Here is a 12,246-nt window from a genome sequence, read left to right as displayed (position 1 = left end):
TATCGACGTTTCAGCCGGATTAGAGCGGTTTTACGTGTACATCTTCCCTCGTTAATATAAACGGAAAATCAAGAACATTATAGTTAATTCTAATGAAAACACATTGTTTTTTATCATTTGTATTGGAAACAACATTGTCATGTCTTTTCTTGGAACTAAATAATTCGAAACCTCGCTCTATGATTTGAAAGTAAAATCCTCAAATATGGTAAAATAGTGACTTTTTTCACGTTTTTCATGTAGTTTGATATTACGTAAATATATTCATTTTTACCAATATTTCGATACTATTTCATGTAGTATCACGATATGTGATTTGGCCTTCAAATCTCAGAATTTCACATAATATTGCATTTTAAGCAAGTTTTCTTGCATTTTGTTTCGTACGAAAAATCATCGAATTTAGCAATATTTTGACGTTTATCATCTCCTTTTCCTTCATGTGATTTAAACAAAATATCATCGAATTAGGCAATATTTTGCCGATTTCCACGTTTTTGTGAATTTTCAGTCAATGGGTATTACTTCATATATATACGATAAAAATGATGCAAACACATAATTGATTAGGTAATAACCTTATATACTTCATTTTCAATCAACTATTTGTTTCTCGTTAAAATTCTGAGTAAGATATTGAAAAGGGGAGAAGTTCTGTTTTTATTGCATATATCGACGTTTCAGCCGGAATAGAGCGGTTTTACGTGTACATCTTCCATCGGTAATATAAACGGAAAATCAGGAACATTTAAGTTAATTCTAATGAAAACACATTGTTTTTTATCATTTGTATTGGAAACAACATTGTCATATGTCTTTTCCTGGAACTAAATAATACGAAACCTCGCTCTATGATTTGAAGGTAAAATCCTCAAATATGGTAAAATAGTGACTTTTTCACGTTAATCATGTAGCTTGATATTACGCAAATATATTCATTTTTACCAATATTTCGATACTATTTCATGTAGTATCACGATATGTGATTTGGCCTTTAAATCTCAGAATTTCGCATAATATTGCATTTTAAGCAAGTTTTCTTGCATTTTGTTTCGTACGAAAAATCATCGAATTTAGCAATATTTTGACGTTTATCATCCCCTTTCCTTTATTTGATTTAAACAAAATATCATCGAATTAGGCAATATTTTGCCGTTTTTCCACGTTTTTGTGAATTTTCATTCTTTGGGTATTAATTCAATATATATACCATAAAAATGATACAAACACATAATTGATTAGATAATAACCCTAAATACTTCATTTTCAATCAACTATTTGTTTCTCGTTAAAATACTGAGTAAGATATTGAAAAGGGGAGAAGTTCTGTTTTTATTGCATATATCGACGTTTCAGCCGGATTAGAGCGGTTTTACGTGTACATCTTCCCTCGTTAATATAAACGGAAAATCAAGAACATTATAGGTAATTCTGATGAAAACACATTGTTTTTTATCATTTGTATTGGAAACAACATTGTCATATGTCTTTTCCTGGAACTAAATTATACGAAACCTCGCTCTATGATTTGAAGGTAAAATCCTCAAATATGGTAAAATAGTGACTTTTTCACGTTAATCATGTAGTTTGATATTACGCAAATATATTCATTTTTACCACTATTTCGATACTATTTCATGTAGTATCACGATATGTGATTTGGCCTTCAAATCTCAGAATTTCGCATAATATTGCATTTTAAGCAAGTTTTCTTGCATTTTGTTTCGTACGAAAAATCATCGAATTTAGCAATATTTTGACGTTTATCATCTCCTTTTCCTTCATGTGATTTAAACAAAATATCATCGAGTTAGGCAATATTTTTCCGTTTTCCACGTTTTTGTGAATTTTCCGTCCATGGGTATTAATTCATATATATACGATAAAAATGATGCAAACACATAATTGATTAGATAATAACCTTAAATACTTCATTTTCAATCATCTATTTGTTTCTCGTTAAAATACTGAGTAAGTTATTGAAAAGGGGAGAAGTTCGGTTTTTATTGCATATATCGACGTTTCAGCCGGATTAGAGCGGTTTTACGTGTACATCTTCCCTCGTTAATATAAACGGAAAATCAAGAACACTATAGTTAATTCTAATGAAAACTCATTGTTTTTCATCATTTGTATTGAAAACAACATTGTCATATGTCTTTTTTTGGATCTAAATAATACGAAACCTCGCTCTATGATTTGAAGTTAAAATCCTCAAATATGGTTAAATAGTGACTTTTTTCACGTTTTTCATGTAGTTTGATATTACGTAAATATATTCATTTTTACCAATATTTCGATACTATTTCATGTAGTATCACGATATGTGATTTGGGCTTCAAATCTCAGAATTTCGCATAATATTGCATTTTAAGCAAGTTTTCTTGCATTTTGTTTCGTACAAAAAATCATCGAATTTAGCAATATTTTGACGTTTATCATCTCATTTTCCTTCATGTGATTTAAACAAAATATCATCGAGTTAGGCAATATTTTTCCGTTTTCCACGTTTTTGTGAATTTTCCGTCCATGGGTATTAATTCATATATATACGATAAAAATGATGCAACCACATAACTGATTAGATAATAACCTTAAATACTTCATTTTCAATCATCTATTTGTTTCTCGTTAAAATACTGATTAAGATATTGAAAAGGGGAGAAGTTCGGTTTTTATTGCATATATCGACGTTTCAGCCTGATTAGAGCGGTTTTACGTGTACATCTTCCCTCGTTAATATAAACGGAAAATCAAGAACACTATAGTTAATTCTAATGAAAACACATTGTTTTTTATCATTTGTATTGGAAACAACATTGTCATATGTCTTTTATTGGATCTAAATAATACGATACCTCGCGCTATGATTTGTAGTTAAAATCCTCAAATATGGTTAAATAGTGACTTTTTTCACGTTTTTCATGTAGTTTGATATTACGTAAATATATTCATTTTTACCAATATTTCGATACTATTTCATGTAGTATCACGATATGTGATTTGGCCTTCAAATCTCAGAATTTCGCATAATATTGCATTTTAAGCAAGTTTTCTTGCATTTTGTTTCGTACGAAAAATCATCGAATTTAGCAATATTTTGACGTTTATCATCTCCTTTTCCTTCATGTGATTTAAACAAAATATCATCGAATTAGGCAATATTTTGCCGATTTCCACGTTTTTGTGAATTTTCAGTCAATGGGTATTACTTCATATATATACGATAAAAATGATGCAAACACATAATTGATTAGATAATAACCTTAAATACTTCATTTTCAATCATCTATTTGTATCTCGTTAAAATACTGAGTAAGATATTGAAAAGGGGAGAAGTTTGGTTTTTATTGCATATATCGACGTTTCAGCCGGATTAGAGTGGTTTTACGTGTACATCTTCCCTCGTTAATATAAACGGAAAATCAAGAACATTATAGTTAATTCTAATGAAAACACATTGTTTTTTATCATTTGTATTGGAAACAACATTGTCATGTCTTTTCTTGGAACTAAATAATTCGAAACCTCGCTCTATGATTTGAAAGTAAAATCCTCAAATATGGTAAAATAGTGACTTTTTTCACGTTTTTCATGTAGTTTGATATTACGTAAATATATTCATTTTTACCAATATTTCGATACTATTTCATGTAGTATCACGATATGTGATTTGGCCTTCAAATCTCAGAATTTCACATAATATTGCATTTTAAGCAAGTTTTCTTGCATTTTGTTTCGTACGAAAAATCATCGAATTTAGCAATATTTTGACGTTTATCATCTCCTTTTCCTTCATGTGATTTAAACAAAATATCATCGAATTAGGCAATATTTTGCCGATTTCCACGTTTTTGTGAATTTTCAGTCAATGGGTATTACTTCATATATATACGATAAAAATGATGCAAACACATAATTGATTAGGTAATAACCTTATATACTTCATTTTCAATCAACTATTTGTTTCTCGTTAAAATTCTGAGTAAGATATTGAAAAGGGGAGAAGTTCTGTTTTTATTGCATATATCGACGTTTCAGCCGGAATAGAGCGGTTTTACGTGTACATCTTCCATCGGTAATATAAACGGAAAATCAGGAACATTTAAGTTAATTCTAATGAAAACACATTGTTTTTTATCATTTGTATTGGAAACAACATTGTCATATGTCTTTTCCTGGAACTAAATAATACGAAACCTCGCTCTATGATTTGAAGGTAAAATCCTCAAATATGGTAAAATAGTGACTTTTTCACGTTAATCATGTAGCTTGATATTACGCAAATATATTCATTTTTACCAATATTTCGATACTATTTCATGTAGTATCACGATATGTGATTTGGCCTTTAAATCTCAGAATTTCGCATAATATTGCATTTTAAGCAAGTTTTCTTGCATTTTGTTTCGTACGAAAAATCATCGAATTTAGCAATATTTTGACGTTTATCATCCCCTTTCCTTTATTTGATTTAAACAAAATATCATCGAATTAGGCAATATTTTGCCGTTTTTCCACGTTTTTGTGAATTTTCATTCTATGGGTATTAATTCAATATATATACCATAAAAATGATACAAACACATAATTGATTAGATAATAACCCTAAATACTTCATTTTCAATCAACTATTTGTTTCTCGTTAAAATACTGAGTAAGATATTGAAAAGGGGAGAAGTTCTGTTTTTATTGCATATATCGACGTTTCAGCCGGATTAGAGCGGTTTTACGTGTACATCTTCCCTCGTTAATATAAACGGAAAATCAAGAACATTATAGGTAATTCTGATGAAAACACAATGTTTTTTATCATTTGTATTGGAAACAACATTGTCATATGTCTTTTCCTGGAACTAAATTATACGAAACCTCGCTCTATGATTTGAAGGTAAAATCCTCAAATATGGTAAAATAGTGACTTTTTCACGTTAATCATGTAGTTTGATATTACGCAAATATATTCATTTTTACCACTATTTCGATACTATTTCATGTAGTATCACGATATGTGATTTGGCCTTCAAATCTCAGAATTTCGCATAATATTGCATTTTAAGCAAGTTTTCTTGCATTTTGTTTCGTACGAAAAATCATCGAATTTAGCAATATTTTGACGTTTATCATCTCCTTTTCCTTCATGTGATTTAAACAAAATATCATCGAGTTAGGCAATATTTTTCCGTTTTCCACGTTTTTGTGAATTTTCCGTCCATGGGTATTAATTCATATATATACGATAAAAATGATGCAAACACATAATTGATTAGATAATAACCTTAAATCCTTCATTTTCAATCATCTATTTGTTTCTCGTTAAAATACTGAGTAAGATATTGAAAAGGGGAGAAGTTCGGTTTTTATTGCATATATCGACGTTTCAGCCGGATTAGAGCGGTTTTACGTGTACATCTTCCCTCGTTAATATAAACGGAAAATCAAGAACACTATAGTTAATTCAAATGAAAACTCATTGTTTTTCATCATTTGTATTGGAAACAACATTGTCATATGTCTTTTTTTGGATCTAAATAATACGAAACCTCGCTCTATGATTTGAAGTTAAAATCCTCAAATATGGTTAAATAGTGACTTTTTCACGTTTTTCATGTAGTTTGATATTACGTAAATATATTCATTTTTACCAATATTTCGATACTATTTCATGTAGTATCACGATATGTGATTTGGGCTTCAAATCTCAGAATTTCGCATAATATTGCATTTTAAGCAAGTTTTCTTGCATTTTGTTTCGTACAAAAAATCATCGAATTTAGCAATATTTTGACGTTTATCATCTCCTTTTCCTTCATGTGATTTAAACAAAATATCATCGAGTTAGGCAATATTTTTCCGTTTTCCACGTTTTTGTGAATTTTCCGTCCATGGGTATTAATTCATATATATACGATAAAAATGATGCAAACACATAATTGATTAGATAATAACCTTAAATACTTCATTTTCAATCATCTGTTTGTTTCTCGTTAAAATACTGATTAAGATATTGAAAAGGGGAGAAGTTCGGTTTTTATTGCATATATCGACGTTTCAGCCGGATTAGAGCGGTTTTACGTGTACATCTTCCCTCGTTAATATAAACGGAAAATCAAGAACATTATAGTTAATTCTAATGAAAACACATTGTTTTTTATCATTTGTATTGGAAACAACATTGTCATATGTCTTTTCTTGGAACTAAATAATTCGAAACCTCGCTCTATGATTTGAAAGTAAAATCCTCAAATATGGTAAAATAGTGACTTTTTTCACGTTTTTCATGTAGTTTGATATTACGTAAATATATTCATTTTTACCAATATTTCGATACTATTTCATGTAGTATCACGATATTTGATTTGGCCTTCAAATCTCAGAATTTCGCATAATATTGCATTTTAAGCAAGTTTTCTTGCATTTTGTTTCGTACGAAAAATCATCGAATTTACCAATATTTTGACGTTTATCATCCCCTTTTCCTTCATGTGATTTAAATAAAATATCATCGAATTAGGCAATATTTTTCCGTTTTCCACGTTTTTGTGAATTTTCAGTCCATGGGTATTAATTCATATATATACGATAAAAATGATGCAAACACATAATTGATTAGATAATAACCTTAAATACCTCATTTTCAATCATCTATTTTTTTCTCGTTAAAATACTGAGTAAGATATTGAAAAGGGGAGAAGTTCGGTTTTTATTGCATATATCGACGTTTCAGCCGGATTAGAGCGGTTTTACGTGTAACATCTTCCATCGGTAATATAAACGGAAAATCAGGAACATTTTAGTTAATTCTAATGAAAACACATTGTTTTTTATCATTTGTATTGGAAACAACATTGTCATATGTCTTTTCTTGGATCTAAATAATACGAAACCTCGCTCTATGATTTGAAGTTAAAATCCTCAAATATGGTTAAATAGTGACTTTTTCACGTTTTTCATGTAGTTTGATATTACGAAAATATATTCATTTTTACCAATATTTCGATACTATTTCATGTAGTATCACGATATGTGATTTGGCCTTCAAATCTGAGAATTTCGCATAATATTGCATTTTAAGCAAGTTTTCTTGCATTTTGTTTCGTACGAAAAATCATCGAATTTACAAATATTTTGACGTTTATCATCCCCTTTTCCTTTATTTGATTTAAACAAAATATCATCGAATTAGGCAATATTTTGCCGTTTTTCCACGTTTATGTGAATTTTCCTTCTATGAGTATTAATTCATTATATATACGATAAAAATGATACAAACACATAATTGATTAGATAATAACCTTAAATACTTCATTTTCAATCAACTATTTGTTTCTCGTTAAAATACTGAGTAAGATATTGAAAAGGGGAGAAGTTCTGTTTTTATTGCATATATCGACGTTTCAGCCGGATTAGAGCGGTTTTACGTGTACATCTTCCCTCGTTAATATAAACGGAAAATCAAGAACATTATAGGTAATTCTGATGAAAACACATTGTTTTTTATCATTTGTATTGGAAACAACATTGTCATATGTCTTTTCCTGGAACTAAATTATACGAAACCTCGCTCTATGATTTGAAGGTAAAATCCTCAAATATGGTAAAATAGTGACTTTTTCACGTTAATCATGTAGTTTGATATTACGCAAATATATTCATTTTTACCACTATTTCGATACTATTTCATGTAGTATCACGATATGTGATTTGGCCTTCAAATCTCAGAATTTCGCATAATATTGCATTTTAAGCAAGTTTTCTTGCATTTTGTTTCGTACAAAAAATCATCGAATTTAGCAATATTTTGACGTTTATCATCTCCTTTTCCTTCATGTGATTTAAACAAAATATCATCGAGTTAGGCAATATTTTTCCGTTTTCCACGTTTTTGTGAATTTTCCGTCCATGGGTATTAATTCATATATATACGATAAAAATGATGCAAACACATAATTGATTAGATAATAACCTTAAATACTTCATTTTCAATCATCTATTTGTTTCTCGTTAAAATACTGAGTAAGATATTGAAAAGGGGAGAAGTTCGGTTTTTATTGCATATATCGACGTTTCAGCCGGATTAGAGCGGTTTTACGTGTACATCTTCCCTCGTTAATATAAACGGAAAATCAAGAACACTATAGTTAATTCTAATGAAAACTCATTGTTTTTCATCATTTGTATTGGAAACAACATTGTCATATGTCTTTTTTTGGATCTAAATAATACGAAACCTCGCTCTATGATTTGAAGTTAAAATCCTCAAATATGGTTAAATAGTGACTTTTTTCACGTTTTTCATGTAGTTTGATATTACGTAAATATATTCATTTTTACCAATATTTCGATACTATTTCATGTAGTATCACGATATGTGATTTGGGCTTCAAATCTCAGAATTTCGCATAATATTGCATTTTAAGCAAGTTTTCTTGCATTTTGTTTCGTACAAAAAATCATCGAATTTAGCAATATTTTGACGTTTATCATCTCCTTTTCCTTCATGTGATTTAAACAAAATATCATCGAGTTAGGCAATATTTTTCCGTTTTCCACGTTTTTGTGAATTTTCCGTCCATGGGTATTAATTCATATATATACGATAAAAATGATGCAAACACATAACTGATTAGATAATAACCTTAAATACTTCATTTTCAATCATCTATTTGTTTCTCGTTAAAATACTGATTAAGATATTGAAAAGGGGAGAAGTTCGGTTTTTATTGCATATATCGACGTTTCAGCCTGATTAGAGCGGTTTTACGTGTACATCTTCCCTCGTTAATATAAACGGAAAATCAAGAACACTATAGTTAATTCTAATGAAAACACAATGTTTTTTATCATTTGTATTGGAAACAACATTGTCATATGTCTTTTATTGGATCTAAATAATACGATACCTCGCGCTATGATTTGTAGTTAAAATCCTCAAATATGGTTAAATAGTGACTTTTTTCACGTTTTTCATGTAGTTTGATATTACGTAAATATATTCATTTTTACCAATATTTCGATACTATTTCATGTAGTATCACGATATGTGATTTGGCCTTCAAATCTCAGAATTTCGCATAATATTGCATTTTAAGCAAGTTTTCTTGCATTTTGTTTCGTACGAAAAATCATCGAATTTAGCAATATTTTGACGTTTATCATCTCCTTTTCCTTCATGTGATTTAAACAAAATATCATCGAATTAGGCAATATTTTGCCGATTTCCACGTTTTTGTGAATTTTCAGTCAATGGGTATTACTTCATATATATACGATAAAAATGATGCAAACACATAATTGATTAGATAATAACCTTAAATACTTCATTTTCAATCATCTATTTGTATCTCGTTAAAATACTGAGTAAGATATTGAAAAGGGGAGAAGTTTGGTTTTTATTGCATATATCGACGTTTCAGCCGGATTAGAGCGGTTTTACGTGTACATCTTCCCTCGTTAATATAAACGGAAAATCAAGAACATTATAGTTAATTCTAATGAAAACACATTGTTTTTTATCATTTGTATTGGAAACAACATTGTCATGTCTTTTCTTGGAACTAAATAATTCGAAACCTCGCTCTATGATTTGAAAGTAAAATCCTCAAATATGGTAAAATAGTGACTTTTTTTCACGTTTTTCATGTAGTTTGATATTACGTAAATATATTCATTTTTACCAATATTTCGATACTATTTCATGTAGTATCACGATATGTGATTTGGCCTTCAAATCTCAGAATTTCGCATAATATTGCATTTTAAGCAAGTTTTCTTGCATTTTGTTTCGTACGAAAAATCATCGAATTTAGCAATATTTTGACGTTTATCATCTCCTTTTCCTTCATGTGATTTAAACAAAATATCATCGAATTAGGCAATATTTTGCCGATTTCCACGTTTTTGTGAATTTTCAGTCAATGGGTATTACTTCATATATATACGATAAAAATGATGCAAACACATAATTGATTAGGTAATAACCTTATATACTTCATTTTCAATCAACTATTTGTTTCTCGTTAAAATTCTGAGTAAGATATTGAAAAGGGGAGAAGTTCTGTTTTTATTGCATATATCGACGTTTCAGCCGGAATAGAGCGGTTTTAATTGTACATCTTCCATCGGTAATATAAACGGAAAATCAGGAACATTTAAGTTAATTCTAATGAAAACACATTGTTTTTTATCATTTGTATTGGAAACAACATTGTCATATGTCTTTTCCTGGAACTAAATAATACGAAACCTCGCTCTATGATTTGAAGGTAAAATCCTCAAATATGGTAAAATAGTGACTTTTTTCACGTTAATCATGTAGTTTGATATTACGCAAATATATTCATTTTTACCAATATTTCGATACTATTTCATGTAGTATCACGATATGTGATTTGGCCTTTAAATCTCAGAATTTCGCATAATATTGCATTTTAAGCAAGTTTTCTTGCATTTTGTTTCGTACGAAAAATCATCGAATTTAGCAATATTTTGACGTTTATCATCCCCTTTCCTTTATTTGATTTAAACAAAATATCATCGAATTAGGCAATATTTTGCCGTTTTTCCACGTTTTTGTGAATTTTCATTCTATGGGTATTAATTCAATATATATACCATAAAAATGATACAAACACATAATTGATTAGATAATAACCCTAAATACTTCATTTTCAATCAACTATTTGTTTCTCGTTAAAATACTGAGTAAGATATTGAAAAGGGGAGAAATTCGGTTTTTATTGCATATATCGACGTTTCAGCCGGATTAGAGCGGTTTTACGTGTACATCTTCCCTCGTTAATATAAACGGAAAATCAAGAACATTATAGGTAATTCTGATGAAAACACATTGTTTTTTATCATTTGTATTGGAAACAACATTGTCATATGTCTTTTCCTGGAACTAAATTATACGAAACCTCGCTCTATGATTTGAAGGTAAAATCCTCAAATATGGTAAAATAGTGACTTTTTCACGTTAATCATGTAGTTTGATATTACGCAAATATATTCATTTTTACCACTATTTCGATACTATTTCATGTAGTATCACGATATGTGATTTGGCCTTCAAATCTCAGAATTTCGCATAATATTGCATTTTAAGCAAGTTTTCTTGCATTTTGTTTCGTACGAAAAATCATCGAATTTAGCAATATTTTGACGTTTATCATCTCCTTTTCCTTCATGTGATAGTTAGGCAATATTTCAACGAGTTAGGCAATATTTTTCCGTTTTCCACGTTTTTGTGAATTTTCCGTCCATGGGTATTAATTCATATATATACGATAAAAATGATGCAAACACATAATTGATTAGATAATAACCTTAAATACTTCATTTTCAATCATCTATTTGTTTCTCGTTAAAATACTGAGTAAGATATTGAAAAGGGGAGAAGTTCGGTTTTTATTGCATATATCGACGTTTCAGCCGGATTAGAGCGGTTTTACGTGTACATGTTCCCTCGTTAATATAAACGGAAAATCAAGAACACTATAGTTAATTCTAATGAAAACGCATTGTTTTTTATCATTTGTATTGGAAACAACATTGTCATATGTCTTTTTTGGATCTAAATAATACGAAACCTCGCTCTATGATTTGAAGTTAAAATCTTCATATATGGTTAAATAGTGACTTTTTTCACGTTTTTCATGTAGTTTGTTTTCATGTATATTCATTTTTACCAATATTTCGATACTATTTCATGTAGTATCACGATATGTGATTTGGCCTTTAAATCTCAGAATTTCGCATAATATTGCATTTTAAGCAAGTTTTCTTGCATTTTGTTTCGTACGAAAAATCATCGAATTTAGCAATATTTTGACGTTTATCATCTCCTTTTCCTTCATGTGATTTAAACAAAATATCATCGAATTAGGCAATATTTTGCCGATTTCCACGTTTTTGTGAATTTTCAGTCAATGGGTATTACTTTATATATATACGATAAAAATGATGCAAACACATAATTGATTAGATAATAACCTTAAATACTTGATTTTCAATCAACTATTTGTTTCTCGTTAAAATTCTGAGTAAGATATTGAAAAGGGGAGAAGTTCGGTTTTTATTGCATATATCGACGTTTCAGCCGGAATAGAGCGGTTTTACGTGTACATCTTCCATCGGTAATTTAAACGGAAAATCAGGAACATTTTAGTTAATTCTAATGAAAACACATTGATTTTATCATTTGTATTGGAAACAACATTGTCTTATGTCTTTTTTTGGATCTAA

The sequence above is a fragment of the Procambarus clarkii genome, chromosome 71, assembly GCF_040958095.1.
Source record: "Procambarus clarkii isolate CNS0578487 chromosome 71, FALCON_Pclarkii_2.0, whole genome shotgun sequence".
NCBI lineage: Eukaryota > Metazoa > Arthropoda > Malacostraca > Decapoda > Cambaridae > Procambarus > Procambarus clarkii.
Note: the sequence above shows the minus strand (reverse complement) of the source record.